We start from the raw sequence: 19,589 nt of genomic DNA on the forward strand, positions 1-19,589 counted from the left end.
CCTCACAGGGTGTCTGTTGTGGGGGAGGAAGGTAAAGGAGATTGTGAGCCGCTCTGAGACTCTTCGGAGTGAAGGGTGGTATATAAATCCAATATCTTCTTCTTCAGTTTGCGGAAGAAAGACTCCAGATCAAATATATTTTATAATGTTTACTAGAAAATTAGGTAAAAAGGTACAATCACACACAGAAACAATACAATACACGCAATGAAGAGGCTATGAAAATAGAGGTGAGAGATAGGGGCTTTTAGGGTTTCTTATAAAGGTAATACTACCTGTCCAGATGTGCAGAGATCCATTTGGAAATTAAAGATGGAGACATGCACAGCCTTCATGCCATGTCTGAGGGTCTCATTACTTAGTAATGGGGGGAACAATCTGTCTACATGTGCTTAGACTGAACAAGGAGGTGTCGCTTGCTCTCATGTTTTATAAAGTTTGGATGGTTGAAGACCCTCCCAGAGCTATAATGATGCTTGAGGAGAGGAGGCCCTCCCGTAACTATGATGACCTTAATGGCCGTTGATGGGCTTATCCTGGACACATGAATGGATTTCCAGGTGGAGTAATAAGTGTCAGAATAGATTGAGATGGTTTAGGATGAGTGTTAATGGTTAAATCAATTTATCTGAGATACCCTGAGGAAGAGTAAGCATAGAAAACAAAGGATTTGTCCAGGTGGCAGACATTATTATAAGGATAAACAAAAGATTGATTCAGTAAGGAAGCAGGGATATGGCCACTTAATCAGTTGGCCGAGGATTACAACAGAAACAGTGCTTACCTGCTGAACCCATAATTTCATCATTCAGATGGGAGGGGGAGAGTAGTCAGACTAGGGAAACATCTATGTTATAATCAGAGCCAGGCCCAGCATGTTTTCTTTGACATTTTGCAGACAGAAGTATTCTTCCTGTTTTCTGACAAGAATCCATTTTGTCTCCAGAGCTGGGAACCCCATTACTCAGCTAGAGTACCCCTATAGAGGTAGGCAGCATCTCCTGACCATAGTACCCATCTAGCCTCTGTTTAAAAACCTCCAGAAAAGGAGAGCCTATCATCACTGAAGGAAGCCTGTTCCACTGAGGAACCACTCTGTCAGTAAGTTCTTCCTAATGTTGAGCCAGAAACGCTTATTTAATTTCAACTCATGGGTTCTAGTCCGACCTTCTGGGGCAACAGAAAACAAATCTGCACCATTATTACCTGGAATGGCCCTTTCTTGATATTGGGGAGATTAGCTGTGAGACTGGAGAGGCCAGAAAGTCAAAATAGATTGCACACCTTTGTCTACCAAGGTCCAGTTCAGTCAAAAGACTCCAGATTTAAAAGGATTTTAAGAGTTTTACTAAAATATATTGAGATACAATCACATTTAAGCAATCAAAATATACACACAATCAAGAAACTAAGAAAATAAGGAGTGAAAAACAAATGCTAAGGGTTGGTTATGGGGTAGTACTATCTGTCCAGATGTGCAGGCGTACATGAAGAAGAAAGGGAGTTCAGAGAAAATTCTGCATGATGAGCATTACATGCTCAAAAAAGCCCAAAATGACGTTAGGGAGTGGACTCGTCTAGGACTCGTCTAGGAACCTTCAGAGTACACACTTTAGGTATGGCTAAACTCCAGATTTTATACTATTTTGAAGGATGGTGTCTCCTCCTGGAATATGATGGATTTAATGACCAGGACAAACTTAATAGGTTCTCAGTTTAGATAAAAGATGGGAATGGGTGCTAATGGGTGTCAGGAAGGATTGTGATGTTCTAATGGTTGAAATAATTTTTATCCTGGTATCCTGAGGGATGTGGCAGGAAGGGTTATGTGTGCAGCAAGTATACACATTAGTATAGGTATAAAACAAAAGGGATTGGGTGGGGTACTGGAGAGGATTGCCAGACAGCTTTGAATATGTAGATACTTTACTTGGTGGAACTCATTGTTACTGTCATTCCATTGTAGGGTGGGAGGAAAGCAACTGGAGATTGCCCTTTTGCAACCATAGACAGAAACCTTTGTTTGAAACTTTTTGAGCACAGGCTGACTTCTGAGCACAGGCAGACTATGTCTTCACTTGACCTGTCTTTTTGGGGTCCCTGGTTCAGGTCAGGAAATGGGAACCCCATTAATGCTGGGGTGCTCCCATGAGTTAGGCAGCGCCTCTTGGCCATCCTCTATATGGCAGCCCTTAAAGTACTTGAAGATGGTGATCATATCACCTCTCAATCGTCTCCTCTCCATTCTAAACATACCCAGCTCCTTTAAACTTTCCTCGTAGGACTTGTTCACCAGACCCCTCACCATCTTCATTGCCAGCTTCTGGACATGTTTCAGTTTGTCTATATCCTTAAATTGTGGTGCCCAAAACTGAACACAATACTCTAGATGAGGTCTAACCAGAGCAGAGTAAAGCAATACCATCAGTTTGCTAATTTGGACACTATACTTCTGTTGATACAGCCCAAAATCTCATTCACCTTTTTAACTACAGCATCACACTGGTGACTCATGTTCTTTGTATGGTCCACTAAGACCCCTAGATCCTTTTCACACATTCTACTGCTAAGACAAATCTCCCCCATTCTATAACCATACATGGGATTTTTCCTACCTAAATGCAGAATTTCACATTTATCCCTGATATAATTCATTTTATTTGTTTTAGCCTAGTTTTCCAACCTGTCAAGATAATCCTGTGTCCTGAGTCTGTCTTCTACTGTATTTACTACCCCTCCCAATTTAGTATCATCCACAAATTTAATAAGCATTCCCTCTATTCCTTCATCCAAATAATTTATAAAGATATTTAATAAAACAGGTCCCAGGACAGATCCTTGAGGCAGTCCACGTCACCCCTCTCAGAGGATGAGGAACCATTCACAAGCACTCTTCAGGTGTGATCTGTCAACCAGTTACAAATCTGCTTAAGAATAATACGATCCAAACCACATTTTTACCAACTTGTCAACAAGAATATTATGTGGAACCATATCAAAAGCCTTACTGAAATCAAGATAAAGTATGGCTACAACATTTCCCTGATCCAGCAAGGTAGCAACTTTCTCAAAAATGAGATGTTTTGTCTGACATGACTTGTTCTTGAGAAACCCATGCTGGCTCTTGATAACTTGAGCTCTGGGAGAGAGCAGGAAAGGTAGCCTGCTTAAGGGGTGCCTTTAACTGCTTTCCATAACTGCTGAGGGCGGAAATTAGCTGTGTGTTTGATTTTGTGTGTTTGCTGCTGGGATACAGGGACTGCTGATTTTATCAGGTGACTGTTGCTGATTGGGAGATCTGTTGCCTGGGGCTGACTGCTGGTCGCATCCTCTTTGCATTTATAAGTCTGCACCTCACTGTAGGTGCGAGCTGAAGGGTGAGAGATAAAGGGGTCTTGGCCTGTGGCTCTTAGCCTGGGGGCTCTGTAAGAAGCTAGAAGGAGCAGGAAATGGGGGCCCTAGTCTTCTTGTGTCCCAATAAGGTAAGTAGACTTTCCACAAGGAAAGCCACATAAACACAAAAGCTATTAAAGGGAGGATTGTATATTAAAGAAGCAATTATGAAGGCAGAATGCCAGCAGGGGGGTGGGGGCTATCCAGTGTATTACACTGAGTGTCATATGTACAACTATCTGCCCATTGGGCAGAAGTCTTGGGTGTGTGCTCGATGCAAGGAGCTCCTAGTCCTCAGGGAACAAGTTTGTACCCTTGAGGCTAAGGTGGCTGCTCTGGAGAAGCAGAGACAGTCAGATAGACACTCGGAGACGATTCTTGTGGACGTGTTAGATGTGTCCCACTCTGAAAATGGTAGCCCCGCTGCTGCCAGGGAGCCTGAGGGTCGAGAGAGAACAGGGCACCATGCTGAGGATAAGGGGAATGTGCCCTCAGAAGGGACCTCTTCTTCAGTGAGTGAATGGGTATCCTTTGCGCCAAGGAACCATCCTTGGGCAGCGAAGGAGGGGGCTCTTGTTAGTTGATGATTTGATCCTTAGGCAAATAGACAGCTGGGTGGCAGAACCGCCTACTGACTGTATGGTGACTTGCCTGCCTGGTGCAAAGGTAGCAGACATTACGCGTGTAGTAGATAGCTGATAGACAGTGCTGGGGAGGAGCCAGTGGTTGTGGTGCATGTTGGCACCAGTGATGTGGGGAAATGCAGTCATGAGGTCCTGGAGGAAAAATTTAGGTTGCTAGGCAGGAGACTCAAGGCCAGGACTTCCAAGGTAGCCTTCTCAGAAGTGCTACCTATTCCACCTGCAGGGCAGGAGAGACAGGCGCAGATTGGGAGTCTCAGTGAGTGGATGAGACAGTGGTGTAGGTAAGAAGGGTTCAAGTTTGTTAGGCACTGGGGTGCTTTTTGGAACAAGCGGGAGCTGTACAAAAGAGGTGGTCTCCATTTGTCCCAAGAGGGAACCAGGCTACTGGTGCTAAAAATCAAAAAGGTGGTAGAGCATTTTTTAAACTGAATCTTGGGAGAAAGCCAACAGGAGATGAAATGTCTCTGGTTTGAGATGAGAGCCCAGTTTGTTGTAGTGGTTAAGTGCGTGGACTCTTATCTGGGAGAACCGGGTTTGATTCCCCATTCCTCCACTTGCACCTGCTGAGATGGCCTTGGGTCAGCCATAGCTTTCATAGAAGCTGTCATTGAAAGGGCAGCTGCTGTAAAAGCACTCTCAGCCCCACCCACCTCACAGGGTGTTTGTTGAGGGGGGGGAGGTAGAGGAGATAGTGACTGCTCTGAGATTCAGAGTATAGGGCAGGATATAAATCCAAAATCATTATCATCATCTTCTCAAAGAGATGAAGGGTTAGTTGTTATTTTTCCATTGGGAAATGGAATAGAGTTGTCCACTGAGACAGTGACAAACAGTATGGACTGCCTGGCAAAGTCTCAAGACAGCAAGAGGAAGGTTGCAGGCCGAACTTGCCTGGGAAATTATAGATGTTTATATGCAAATGCTAGAAGTGTCAGGTAAAATCGGGAAGTTGGAATGCTTAGTGTTGGGGGAAAATATAGAAATTGTGGGTATTTCATGTTAAAACAATTTTTATTGGTAACATATGGTAATAAATCTATATCTATATCTTACAACTTAAAAAAATTTATCTACCCCAGATATTACTTTCCACCCACCCCTCCCCCCGTTACTTGACCCCCACCAGTGTTATTTGCTTAAAAAACAAATATTAAAGGTACCCTTAACTATTAAAACAAAAATTTATATTTTTCTTTTTAAAACTTAATCATTATCAAAAATTGTCTAGTGTCCTTTTATTTCCACTCTTTTTCTACATATCTTCTAAACTTTTTCCACTCCATCTTAAAAGCTTCTAAATCATAGTCTCTTAATATTCTTGTTAATTTGTCCATTTCACTCCATGTCATAACTTTTATAATCCAATCCCATTTCTCTGGTATTTTTTCTTGCTTCCACAACTGCGCATACAATGTCCTAGCAGCTGAAAGCAAGTACCAGATTCAAGTTCTATCTTTTGGAAATTTTTCCATTTGTAATCCCAATAAGAAAGTCTCTGCAACTTTCATTACTTCATATCCCAATATCTTAGAAATTTCTTGTTGAATCATTTGCCAATACTATTTTGCTCTTTCACAAGTCCACCACATATGGTAGAAAGAACCTTCATGCTTCTTACATTTCCAACATCTGTCTGGCATCTTGTTGTTCATCTTTGCTATTTTTTTAGGAGTCATATACCATCTATACATCATCTTAAAACAATTTTTTTAATACTTTGACATGTTGAGAGTTTCATAGAGTTCTTCCACAGATATTCCCAAGGTTCCATCTTTATTTCTTTATTTACATTAATTGCCCATTTGATCATTTGAGATTTCACTACTTCATCTTCTGTAGACCATTGTAGAAGTAATTCATATGCTTTTGAAATTAATTTATCATTGTCTCCAAGCAGAACTTTTTCCATTTCTGTTTGCTCTTTCCTTATTCCTTCAGTTTTAATATAATTCTCCACCAAGCTCTTTGTTGCATTTGAAACCGATCATATTTATGATTCAACTCTTCAGCAGTTTTCAGTTCTGTTTTTCCACTTTGTATTTTTAATAATTGATTATATGGCAGCCACTTTTCTTCACCTATCTCAGCCGTTATTTTTATTACTTCAGGTGGCACTATCCATAACGGTCTTCTCTCATCTCCATATTTCTTGTATTTCATCCATGTATTTAATAAATTACTTCTTATATAATGGTGAGAGAAAAAAACGTCCATCTTCTTTTTTCCATAATACAAATATGCGTGCCAGCCAAATTTATTTTCGTGACCTTCCAGCACTAAAAGTTTTTTGTTTAACAGCGTTATCCATTCTTTCATCCACACTAAACAAACTGCTTCATGATATAATTTTAAATCTGGTAATTGAAATCCGCCTCTCTCTTTTGCATCTGTCAAGATTTTCATTTTAATCCTTGGTTTCTTCCCAACCCACACAAATTCTGATTTTTTTTTCGCCATTTATCATATTGTTTGCCATCCTTCACAATAGGAATAGTTTGAAACAGATACATTATTCTTGGTAAGATATTCATTTTAATTGCAGCTATTCTACCCAGCAATGACAAATTAAATTTGTTCCATTTTAGCATATCTTCATCCATTTTACGCCATAACTTCTCATAATTATTTTTAAACAGATCAATATTTTTCATTGTTATATCCACCCCTAGGTACTTTACCTTAGAAGTGACTTCACAGCCCGTTAGTCTCTGTAATTCTTGTTGCTTGTTCATCTGCATATTTTACATAGAATTTTTGATTTTTCTCTATTTATACAAAGTCCTGCCAACTCCCCATATTCTTGTATTTTAGCTAACAGCAAAGGTGTAACTTGTATGGGGTTTTCATTTATAAACATCATATCATCTGCAAAAGCTCTGTATTTGTAAGTAAATCCTTTTATTCTTAAACCTTCTATATATTTTTCTTTTTGGATCTGCATCAGTAATATTTCAAGAGTCATTATAAACAACAGTGGTGAAAGCGGACAGCCTTGTCTAGTACCTTTGCTAATTTTCATACCTTCTGTAAGATCTGCATTTATACACAACCTTGCACTTTGTTCAGAATATATTGCTTTTATCATTCTTACTTTCTCCCAGCTCCATTTTTTCCATTACTGCAAACATAAAGTCCCAACTTAAATTGTCAAATGCTTTCTCTGCATCTGCAAAGAATAATGCTACTTCTTTTTCTGGATGTCTTTCATAATATTCTGCAATATTTACAACAGTTCTAATATTGTCTCTTATTTGTCTTTTGGGAAGAAACCCTGCTTGATCTTCCTTATTAAAGTTTATCAAATGTTGTTTAAGCCGTTCTGCCAAGATTCTTGTAAATATTTTATAGTCATTATTTAATAGCGAAATTGGTCTATAATTTTTTACATTCGTGACATCTCTATCTTCCTTGGGTATCAACGAAATGACAGCTTCTTTCCATGTGCTTGGTACAGTCCCTTTTATTCTTATATTCATCACCTTCTGCAATTTTGGTATTAATTCATCTTTAAAGGTTTTAAAATATTTAGCTGTATATCCATCTGGCCCAGGAGCTTTTCCATTTTTCATTGCGTTAATTGCTGCTTCAATTTCTATTTTTTCAATTGAATCATTCAAAACTTTTTGCATATTTTCAGTTAAGGGCTCTATTTTTATCTTTTGTAAATACTCATCCATCTTCTCTTTCATTATTTTAACACCTTTAAACAATTTGGCATAGTACTTAAAAATTCTCTTTTTATCCCCTCTTGAGTAACCACTTCTCTTCAATCTACCACAATTCTATTAATAATTCTATTTTCTCTCTTTTTCTTCAGTTGCCAAGCCAAATACTTTCCCAGTTTATTTGCTCCTTCAAAGGATTTCTGCTGAAGTCTTTTCAAACTCCATTCCACTTCTTTATTTAACAAGTGTCTCAATTGAATTTGTAATATTGTAATTTTCCTTAAAAAAAAAAATTCCCCCTGGTCTTTTTCTCAACTCCCCTTCCTTTTTCTTTATTTCATTTTGAATGTCCAACAACTGTTTTTCTCTCATTCTCATCTTTATTATTCAAAGTAATCAACACTCCTCTCATTACTGCTTTATAAGCATCCCAGACTGTCTGAAAATCAGTATCCTCTTTATCATTCACTTGGAAAAAAGCTTTAGTTTCATTTTCTAGGTATGTCACTGTTTCTTTATTCTGTAGCAAATCTTCATTCAATCTCCATCTTCTCAATTTCTTGGACAATTTTGTAATCCACATTATTGGGTTATGATCAGCCCCAATTTTAGGTAAAATCTCTATCTTCCTTGTTATAAGACCTAAATCTTTAGTTCCCCACAGCATGTCAATTCTAGAAAAAGTTTTGTGTCTTGCTGAAAAAAAAGTATAGACCCGCACTTCAGTGTTGAATTTCCTCCATATATCTTCCAAATTTTCTTGTTTAACCAATTCAAAAAAAGACTTTGTCAATTTCCCTTCTTTACAGTTCTTTTTTTCCCCTCCAGATCTATCCAATGAGTTCTTAACTGTTCCATTAAAATCTCCCATTAACAATACTTGGCCATAGGTCAGTTAATCAAGCTATTGTGTAATGTCTTTTTAAAAAGCATCCTTTGCACCATTAGGCGCATACAATCCCAATAACAACGTTTTTTTCCCATTTAATATTGTCTCTACTGCTACAAATCTTCCATCTTTATCTTTAAACACTAATTTTGGCTCCAATTCTTGTTTAATATACAAAACCACTCCCCTTTTCTTCTGTTCAGCTAATGGAAAAAATTCTACTCCCAATTGTTTGTTCCATAAAAATTTATAATCCTTTTGTTTAATATGCACTTCTTGCAAACAAATTATATTACAGTTTTGTTTCTTAATCCAATGAAATGTTGCCCTTCTTTTTTGTGCTGAATTTAGTCCATTAACGTTCTAAGACAATAATTTGTAATCCATCATGGTGCAAATTCTTTATTTTCTTCAAAAAATCTACGCAGCTCCTGGGCATTTGTAATTGTGATTCTCTTCCCCTGGAGTTCAATGCTCAAACCTCATGCCATTGTGTCTCAATTTTTCTGTCAGCTTTTTATATGTTCTCCTATCATTTATCACTTCCTTGGCAGCTCCTTCATAATTCTCACTTTGCTGCCTCCCACTATCAATGCCTTTTCAAAGTTTTTATTCATGATCCTTCCCACCATTTCCTTTGTCATATATCTTATGACAACATCTCTTGGTAAATTATTTTTCTTGGCAAAAAGTGAATTCAGTCTATACATATAATCATACATGTTTTTAGTCTCTTCAGGGTCTTCATCTAAAAATTCTGCAATTATTTTTATTATATAGCCTTTTAAATCACCATCCTGCACTTCAGGTACTCCTCTCAGACGTATCTGAGTCTCCATCAATTTGCAGTCATGGATTGTGACTTTTTCTTGCATTTTCAGCAAGGTGGAATCATATACTTTCATTTTGCCTTCTACCTCCTGCACTTTCTTTCCTCTGTTTCCTTTCTGAGATCTTCGATATCTTTTTTAATCTCTGCAATAATTTCTGTTTTTGATTCATTTATCATCTCTCTCACCCCTCTCATCATTCTGGCCTCCATCACCTCTAATTGGTCTTGGATTTTCTCCAATGAAGTAGCCCTTGTTCGGGGCTGCTTGTGTTCAGACATTTAAAAACACCAAAAATATTAATCTCACAGGTTTCGAATTTGACTGTCAGATTCAAAAGATTAGAACTTGCTTTTTATAATAAGCGTAATTTCACCGTCTTCGGAGCTTCCCAGACCGAGATATTAATTTTTAAAACTTTTAAAACCTTCAAAAAACCCGAATTTTTGGACCTCACCAATTTTCAATTCAATTATCAGGTTCAAAAGAGTAGGACTTGCCCTTTATTACAAGCCCAATTTCGCCATCCTCAGAGCTCCCAAAGTCAAGATATTTATTTTTAAAGTTTTTATATCTTCCAAAATGGCGGTTGCAACTTTTTACTGCTCCTTACAATTTTTTTCCCCTTTTAAAAATTTCCGAGGACCACACAAATAATATGACCAATAGTATTTATCTTCTTACCCTCTTTTCAATTGATTCCAACAATTTTTAATGTCCCGAATTCTTTTAAAACATTGTTTTTATTTTGGCCTCCCAGCAATGGCCGCCGATGTTTCTCAATGGTATATATTCCTAGAGTAGGTTTTCTTTCCACTACTCCATGCTTTTGTTGCCATGAAGTCTCATTCACACTGGTAAGGAGATCTCACGATACTTTACGTATTTTCTGTCTTGCTCAGATGTATTCCAATATGACGATGGTGCTTTTTCTTCCAAAACCGCAAGTAGACAAAACAATAAATTCTTTCCCACTTTTTAGCAGTTTTTAACATTGTCCTTTATATTTATAAAGTCCAAATTTCACCTCTTCCTTCCCTCTTCTTCCAGGCTCTCTAAATTTTCTTTTCCCACCTTTTAAATTTGTCTCTTTAAACTATAAATAGCTCCAAAATGCAAAATAGTTTTATGTACCTTTTCTTCCAATTATCCAAGTTTCCACTGGTCTTGCAAAGCTTTCGATGTTTAGCAATGTCCAAGAAGGTTAGGATCCTGTTGAGCTTATGTCAAATAAATGACTCTGAGAACTGCAGATGATAAATATGCAACTCTTCCCTGAGACCCCTCAAAGCCTCAAAGAAGCCCCCCCCCCGGGACTCCCTTTTAGCCAAGGTACATCTCATCAAAGTTTCCTGTGCATATCTTGGACTAATCTCTAACTGAGAAAAGTAGGCAGTAGGCATTAATTTGCCTTCCACTACCCCGAACAGAAGTTCCAGCCTGCTCCTGTTATGAGAGGCAGCTCAGCTCGGCATTTTCCTCCCCCAGAAGTCCAGCAATTGTGGGTATTTCAGCAACTTGGTGGAATGAGGAAAATCAGTGGGGCACGGTGATTCCTGGATAGAAATTATATCGGAAGGATAGGGAGGGAAGAGTTGGAGGTGGGATGGCTCTGTATGTCAGAGAGGGTAGACAGTCCAGTAAGAGAATTGGATTTGCTTCTAGAAATGCTTTATGTCGAAATAGTGGGCCCAAAAGGAAGTTTAACTCTGAGAGTTTGCCATCGCCCACCAGATCAAAAGGTAGAGGATGATTATAAAATGATGAAAGAAATAAAGATAGCATCTAGACGTAAAAACTGTGTCTTAATAGGTGATTTTAACTATCCACACATTGATTGGGTCAATATGTATTCAGGTCGGGAGAAAGAGATTCAGATTCTAGACACTCTCAATGACTGTTCTATGGAGCAGATGGTCACAGAACCTACCAGGGGAGAGGCGATCCTGGACTTGGTCCTAAGTAATACCCAAGACCTGGTGAGAGATGTAAAAGTGATTCCACTGCTTGGAAGCAGTGACCATGTTATTGAGTTCACCATTTATATAAATAGAGAGTTGCTCAAAAAGACCCAACACAACCGCTTTTAACTTTAAAAGGGGTAACTTCTCTAAGATTAGGAGGCATGTGAAGCACCCCATGGCGCACAGTGGTAAAGCTGCAGTACTGCAGTCAGAGCCCTCTGCTAACGATCTGAGTTTGATCCCAGAAGAAGCTGGTTCAGGTAGCCGGCTCCAGGTTGACTCAGCCTTCCATCCTTCTGAGGTTGGTAAAATGAGTACCCAGCTTGCTGAGTGTAGATGACTGGGGAAGGCGATGGCAAACCACTCCGTAAAATGTCTGCCATGAAAACGATGTCACCCCAGAGTAGAAAACGACTGGTGTTTGCACAGGGGACTACCTTTACCTTTTTGAAGAGAAAACTGTAAGGAAAGGTAAATAGGGTTACAACCCTTGGGGAAGCTTGGAGGGTATTTAAAACTACGATGCTAGAAGGTCAGATAAAATATACACTGCAAGTCAGGAAAGGCACAAATGGGTATAGAAAAAGTCTTGCATAGTTAACAAAGTAATGGAAGCTGTAAAAGGTTAGAAAGATTCCTTTAAGTGGTGGAAAGCTAGTCCACGTGAAGTTAATAAAAGGGAACACGGGCTGTGGCAAATAAAATGCAAGTCTGTGATCAGGCAGGCAAAAAGGGACTATGAGGAGCATATTGCAAAAAACAGAAAGACCAACAATAAACATTTCTTCAAATGCATTAGAAGCAGGAAACCATCCAGGGAGACTGTGGGGCCCTTGGATGACCAAGAGGTAAAAGGATTACTGAAAGATGATAGGGAAATGGCTGAGAAGCTGAATGCATTTTTTTTCTTCGTCTTCATTGTGGAAGATGAAAAGTGTTTGCCCACTCCAGAACCTCTGATTTCGGGAGAGGTGTTGAAAGACCTGAGTCAGATTGAGGTGACGAAAGGGGAAGCCCTATGACTGATAGACAATTTAAAAACTGATAACTGATAGACAATTTAAAAACTGCATTGATGCACAGCAGCCAAGAAGGTCTGAGCGCCTGCTCCGGCTGCAACGCCACTGAGGATGTTCTCCGCAGCTGAGAATGAAACGTCTGGAAGGAAAACTTTCTCCAGTAGAACACGGCACTTGATCCCGAAAGATTCTACAAACCCTAAAGGTTAAAATGCTTGGGACTCTAGCTTGGAGAAACGTTGACTGAGGGTGACATGATAGAGGTTTACAAGATTATGCATAGGATAGAGAAGGTAGAGAAAGAAGTACTTTTCTCTGTTTCTCACAATACAAGAACTCATGGGCACTCGATGAAATTGCTGAGCAGTCCGGTTCGAACTGATAAAAGGAAAAACTTCTTCATCCAAAGGGTGATTAACATGTGGAATTCACTGTCACAGGAGGTGGTGGCAGCTACAAGCATAGCCAGCTTCAAGAGGGGATTGGATAAACATATGGAGCAGGGGTCGACTAGTGGCTATTAGCCACAGCGTATTGTTGGAACTCTCTGTCTGGGGCAGTGATGCTCTGTATTCTTGGTGCTTGGGAGGGGCAACAGTGTGAGGACTTCTAGTGTTCTGGCCCCTCTGATGGACCTCCTGATGGCACCTGGGTTTTTTGACCACTGTGTGATGCAGAGTGTTGGACTGGATGGGCCATTGGCCTGATCCAAAATGGCTTCTCTTATGTTATCAAAGCCATCTTCTCTAAATGCTTAAGGTTTGTTCTTTTGTTTGTTTTAAAAGCTTTTCTAGGTATAGAGATCAAGCTGACAGGTCAATAGTTACCCAGATCCTCCTTTCCCCTCTTCTCAAAGATGGGGACAACAGTTGCCCACGTCCATTCTTCCGGCACCTAACCAGGGCCAACATGGAGGCAGTCAGTAGTAAACCACATCTGAATGTCTCTTGACTTGAAAGCCCTATGGCAGGGGTGTCGAACTCATTTGTTATGAGGGCCAGATCTGACCTAAATGAGACTTTGTTGGGCCGGGCCAGGCCATATGTATACCTATTTAAAATTAGGTAGCAGAGATATAAACTTTTTAAAGGATACAGGCAAACTTGATTAATTTTTTTTAAATAAAACTTAAAATAACATTTGTTTAAAACATTAGCGCTTCTTGTCTTAAAGGTTCTTTCTTTTTATTTCTCCCATGGGATCCAGAGAACTGGGCAAAGGAAGTTCTGGCTCTTTCCCTCGCTCCCAAGGTGATCAGGAGGGGGGAGGATTCTCAACCAATGAAGAAAATCAAGGTTTTGCTCTGTAGCTCCTCTGTGATTGAGCAAGCCTTGCAAAGCAAACCAATATGCAGAAGGAAGGAAGAGAGAGGGACAAGGAAGCAGATGACAGCAAGTTGTTCAGGGGCCTGATTCGGCCCCTGAGCTGGATGTTTGACACCTCTGATCTATGGAGTCACCATAAGTCAGCTGTGACTTGATGGCAAAAAAAAGAGGATGAGGGTGTTAAAAAATTATCTGTCCCAGGTGCCAAATAGACTAGTAATGCCACTGCCGATGATGCTGAAACAATGCATCTTTTGGTATAGCTTGAACCTCTTTCTCAAAGATTCTCTCTCTCGGCTTGACTTCGCGAACGAAGATTTAAGAAGGGTGCAATAGTCCACGTCTGCTGCAGGCTCGCTGGTGGCTGACAAGACCAATGCGGGACAGGCAGGTCCGGCCACAGTGGCTGCAGGGAAAAGTCTGATTTAGGGTTGGTGCTGTAGCAGTGCGATTCTTCCTCAATCTCCTTTTGTCCTCAAGACCAGCTATGCGTGCGTTCTCAAAAGAAGAAACAGCCTGGTGGATGGTGTGCCTCCATGCTTTGCGATCTGAGGCTAGGTCAGACCACTGGTGATGGTTAACAGAGGATCAAAAAGCTCCATATGAAACAGGAAAGCTGATCCCCTCTAGAATAGGGGTGTCAAACATGTAGCTTGCAGGCTGGAACTGGCCTGGCCAGGGCTCTTACTGGGCCTGTGAGTAACTGGTGTGAGAGAGGGAAGGCAGGAGGCTGCTTGGGGAGGGAGAGCAGGCCCGTGCAGTGAGGTGTATATGGTTGAAATTGTCATGAAATAGAAAGAAAATAGCTAAGGGGCAGTGCTAAGAGGTAAAATAGTGTGTGACGAATGGCAGTGAAGTTGGAGAAAGAGGAGGTGTGTTTTTTTCTCCCTTCATGTATCTTCTGACCACAGCTCAGTGAAGATTGATGAAGCTACTATATTTGGAAGTGAAGTTGAGTGGCTGACCCTGCCACTGTCATACCAACTGGCTTTGTGCTTTTTCCAAACAAAGACCAGGAGAGGGGTTGATGAGAGCTTTTAGCATGGAGCAGTGGTTTGCCAAAAAAGGGATGGGATTGGCAGGGGAGAGAAGTAGAAGAATAGGGCCAGTACATGGATTGGGAAGCAATTTGGCTGCCTTGTGAATGCTGCTATGAGGAGAAAGATACGTATCATTCCTTTAAATTTCATACATTACTCGACTTTGTACTTGAGTTGGGTGAACCTTTACATGCAGGTTAGTTTCAGGCAAAGCAATTTTATTTAAAACATATGCCACTCTCTTTGTTTTTTAAAAAAATTCCAATATGACTTTCGATACAGTTATTAAGACAACAAACAGCTTATCAATAAAAATAATGTATCTAGCTTATTTCTTACCACCTTCCTTACTGAGACTCAAGGCAGTAACAGAATAAAAGGGAAAACAAAGCAACAGAAGCATGCAAAGAAACTACATCATCATCCATATTATAAACTGGAACAGTAAGATTGAAAAATAAACCTGATATGTTGAAAAATCATAGAATCATAGAGTTGGAAGAGACCTCTAGGGTCATCTAGTCCAACCCCCTGCACAATGCAGGAAACTCACAAACACCTCCCCCTAAATTCACAGGATCTTCATTGCTGTCAGATGGTCATCTAGCCTGTTTAAAAACCTCCAAGGAAGGAGAGTCCACCACCTCCTGAGAAAGCCTGTTCCACTGAGGAATCGCTCTAACGGTCAGGAAGTTCTTCCTGATGTTGAGCCGGAAACTCTTTTGATTTAATTTCAATCCATTGGTTCTAGTCCTACCTTCCGGGGCCACAGAAAACAATTCCACACCATCCTCTATATGACAGCCCTGCAAGGACTTGAAGATGGTGATCATATCACCTCTCAGCTGCCTCCTCTCCAGGCTAAACATCCCCAGCTCCTTCAACCTTTCCTCATAGGATTCGGTCTCCAGACCCCTCACCATCTTTGTCGCCCTCCTCTGGACCTTTTCCAGCTTGTCTATATGCTTCTTAAAATGTGGTGCCCAAAACTGAACACAATACTCCAGATGAGGTCCTACCAGAGCAGAGTAAAGCGATACCATCACATCATGTGATCTAGACACTATACTTCTGTTGATACAGCCCAAAATTGCCTTTGCCTTTTTATCCACCACATCACACCATTGACTCATGTTCAGCATATGATCCACAAAGACCCCTAGATTCTTTTCGCACATACTACTGATAAGACAAGTCTCCCCCATTCTATAACTATGCATTGGATTTTTCCTACCTAAATGCAGAACTTTACATTTTTCCCTGTTAAAATTCATTTTATTGGTTTTAGCCCAGTTTTCTAGCCTGTCAAGATCATCCTGTATCCTGTTTCTGTCTTCTTCTGTGTTTGCAACCCCTCCCAATTTAGTATCATCTGCAAATTTAATAAGCATTCCCCCTATTCCTTCATCCAAATCATTGATAAAGATGTTGAACAAAACAGGTCCCAGGACAGATCCTTGAGGCACTCCACTTGTCACTCCTCTCCAAGAGGATGAGGAACCATTCACAAGCACTCTTTGGGTGTGATCTGTCAACCAGTTACAGATCCACCTAATGGTAACAGGATCCGAACCACATTTTACCAACTTGTCAACAAGGATAGTATGTGGAACCTTATCAAACGCCTTACTGAAATCAAGATAAATGATGTCTACAGCATTCCCCTGATCCAGCAAGGTAGTCACTTTCTCAAAAAAAGAGATCAGGTTAGTCTGACATGACTTGTTCTTGAGAAAACCATGCTGGCTCTTAGTAATCACATCCATTCTTTCTAAATGTTCCAGGAGTGACTGACATGATTTGTTCTAAAACTTTTCCAGGTATAGAAGTCAAGCTGACAGTTCAGTAGTTACCCAGATCCTCTTTTTTCCCCTTCTTGAAGATGGGGAGAACATTTGCCCGCCTCCAGTCTTCTGGCACCTCTCCTGTTCTCCAAGAATTCTCAAAAATAATAGCCAGAGGCTCAGAAATTACATCCGCAAGCTCTTTTATAACCCTTGGATGCAATTCATCTGGCCCTGAGGACTTAGTTTCATTTAAAGAAACTAGATGTTTATGTACTACCTGCCAAGTTGGCAGATTCAATAACGAGTCTTTGTTGAAACAAAGTATCTAGTTTATTGATATCATGGCTCTCGACTACAGTAAGATTGAAAGACTAAAGATCATACAATAGAATGCAATCATATAAGGTACACTTCAAAAGGATTCTTGAGGGAGGGGTACTATGCAGGGCACATTCACACATTGATGTTACAATTTCTTTCTCAGGGGAGGGACAGTGGCTCAGTGGTAGAGCATCTGCTTGGTAAGCAGAAGGTCCCAGGTTCAATCCCCGGCATCTCCAAAAAAGGGTCCAGGCAAATAGGTGTGAAAAACCTCAGCTTGAGACCCTGGAGAGCCACTGCCAGTCTGAGAAGACAATACTGACTTTGATGGACCAAGGGTCTGATTCAGTATAAGGCAGCTTCATATGTTCATATGTTCATATGTTCATATGTTCATATGGTTTGGCCTTGAGCGTCTCTTGGCTCCAACCTCCCTCAATGCCAAGCCTGAGAAGGCATGATAAACTAGTTCACATATTCCCATTTCAAAGCAATGCTACATAACAAAGGAAAGGAGTGGGGGTGAGGAGAGTTCAAGCTAGCAGCAGTGGAATACAGTACGGCTTTATCCAGGATGCTTTTCACCTGAACCAGTGATTGAGTGCAGGCTTGACCAAAGTTAGGAGAAGACTTGACACTACCCCTACGCTGATCCTAGGTTGGAACTTCATACCCTCCTTATATGTTCTGTTTTTGCCATGTTGAGCACCGTTCCCCTCAGAAGAGAAGACTGATGAAAAGTAGGAATTGAGCAGTTCCGCCCTCTCTTCATTACCAGTTACAATTTCACTTTCTTGCCCTTGCAATGGGCCTACCATGTCCTTGCACTTTTTCTTACTCTGAACATAAGAAAAGAACCCTTTGTTGTTGTTTTTAGCATCTTTGGCCAGCCTAAGCTCATACTGAGCTTTAGCTTTCCTAACTTTTTCTCTACAAGCACTGGTGATTTGTTTATATTCATCTTTGGTTATGAGGCCTTCCTTCCAATTCCTAAAGGAGTCTTTTTTATTTCTCAAGTCTTTAGAGAGCTGTTTATGGAGCCACTTCGGCTTCTTTAGGCTTTTTCCATTTTTAGTTCTCATAGGAATCGTCTGTGATTGTGCTTTCAGTATTTCGCTTTTAAGAAACTCCCACCCCCTCTGAACCCCCTTCCTCCTAAGTATTTCTGACCATGGGATTTTACCCAGCATAATTTTAAGTTTATCAAAGTTTGCCTTTCTGAAGTCCAACCTATAAGTCTGGCTACGTATAGCTTTCCTCTTCCCTAAGACTGTGAATTCCAAAATCACATGGTCACTGCTGCCCAGGGTGCCCACTATTTCCACTTTTTCAATCAATTCTTCCTTGTTGGTGAGAATCAAATCTAAGTTAGCCGATCCCCTTGTTTCCTTTTTAACTTTCTGGATAAGGAAGTTGTCAGCAAAACAAGTCAGGAATCTATTTGACTTTTCATTTTTAGCAGAGTTGGACTTCCAACAGATGTTTGGGTAATTGAAATCTCCCATGATCACTGTATCCCTTCTCGTGGAGAACTTTGCAATCTGCTGTAGAAGTATCTCATCGAAGTCCTCTGCCTGACTTGGTGGTCTATAGCAAACCCCACAATAATATCACTGTTATTTCTTACTCCTTTTATTTTTACCCAGAGACTCTCAACTGAGCTGCCATGCGCCGATTCACATATTTCCTCACAAGTATATACCTCCTTCACATATACTGCTATGCCACCACCCTTTCTCATTTGCCTGTCCCTTTTAAATAAGCTGTACCCCTTAATCCTAATATTCCAGTTGTGAGTGTCATCATAGTCTCCTTCCTTTATTAGGACTTCCAGTTCCTCCTGTTTGTTTCCCATACTCCGTGCATTAGTGTAGAGACATCGGAATCCATGTTTTATGCATCTTGAGGGTTTGGTTTCCGTACAAGTCTGCAAGTTAACATTATCTAGCGTATGCACCACTTTTTGCAAATCTTTAATGTTCTTATCCCTAGTTTCTGGCATCATACGAGGCTTTGAATTATTGTCTCGCTCCCCCGTACAATTTACCATAAAAATAAACTTTCTTTAAGAATAACCTGGCTGATGCTTATAGAGAGTCATAGATTAACCCAATTTTGAAAGTACCATAAAGTCTGGAAGAGTTCTGGATGCCCATTATTGTAATGGTGGTGCAGTTGAAAAAGCCTGGTAACTAGTTTGGACTGGATTCTCATGCCACTTTGCATACCTTGTTTTTGCAGAACTGAATCCTCAGCCTGAATTAGTGTACAACTAAAATTTTATCAGAATATATTCTGTTTTATTACCAGGAATTTCCCATTCTGGAGTTGGCGACTCTAGATGTGATGGAGGAATACTGTCTATGTGCAGATTCTGGACATTGGAATTATTTATTGTAAGGCTGTGATGTTGTATTTGTAAAATTAAAATCTTAATCGTTCATTGTACTTTATATAGTATACTGTCAATTTATTGAAACTCATTTGTTCAAGTTGCATCTGCAGATATATCAGAAGTAATTAATTGTGTTCAAGATGTGATGAGGTAGAAAGATGCACAGAAAACAATTGAAAACAGTAGCACTGTGGTATTGATTGCCTTTTGTTTAGTTGGGGGTAGGAATCTTGTCCTGTTTCTAGAGAGAGAAAAATTCTCTTTTGGAGAAGAATGCATTCTAGGTTGCTTCATTGCCAGGTGTTTGACATTGAGTG

At 40.2% G+C, this 19,589-nt stretch overlaps 1 protein-coding gene across 1 annotated transcript in view; it reads left to right on the top strand.

Moving 5' to 3' along the window:
* The window catches only part of CDIN1 (CDAN1 interacting nuclease 1), a 311,962-nt gene that overhangs the window by 63,261 nt on the left and 229,112 nt on the right, over positions 1 to 19,589 (top strand). The gene's annotated exons all lie outside the window — the stretch shown is intronic.

The sequence above is a fragment of the Heteronotia binoei genome, chromosome 21 (assembly GCF_032191835.1).
Source record: "Heteronotia binoei isolate CCM8104 ecotype False Entrance Well chromosome 21, APGP_CSIRO_Hbin_v1, whole genome shotgun sequence".
Classification (NCBI taxonomy): Eukaryota; Metazoa; Chordata; class Lepidosauria; order Squamata; family Gekkonidae; genus Heteronotia; species Heteronotia binoei.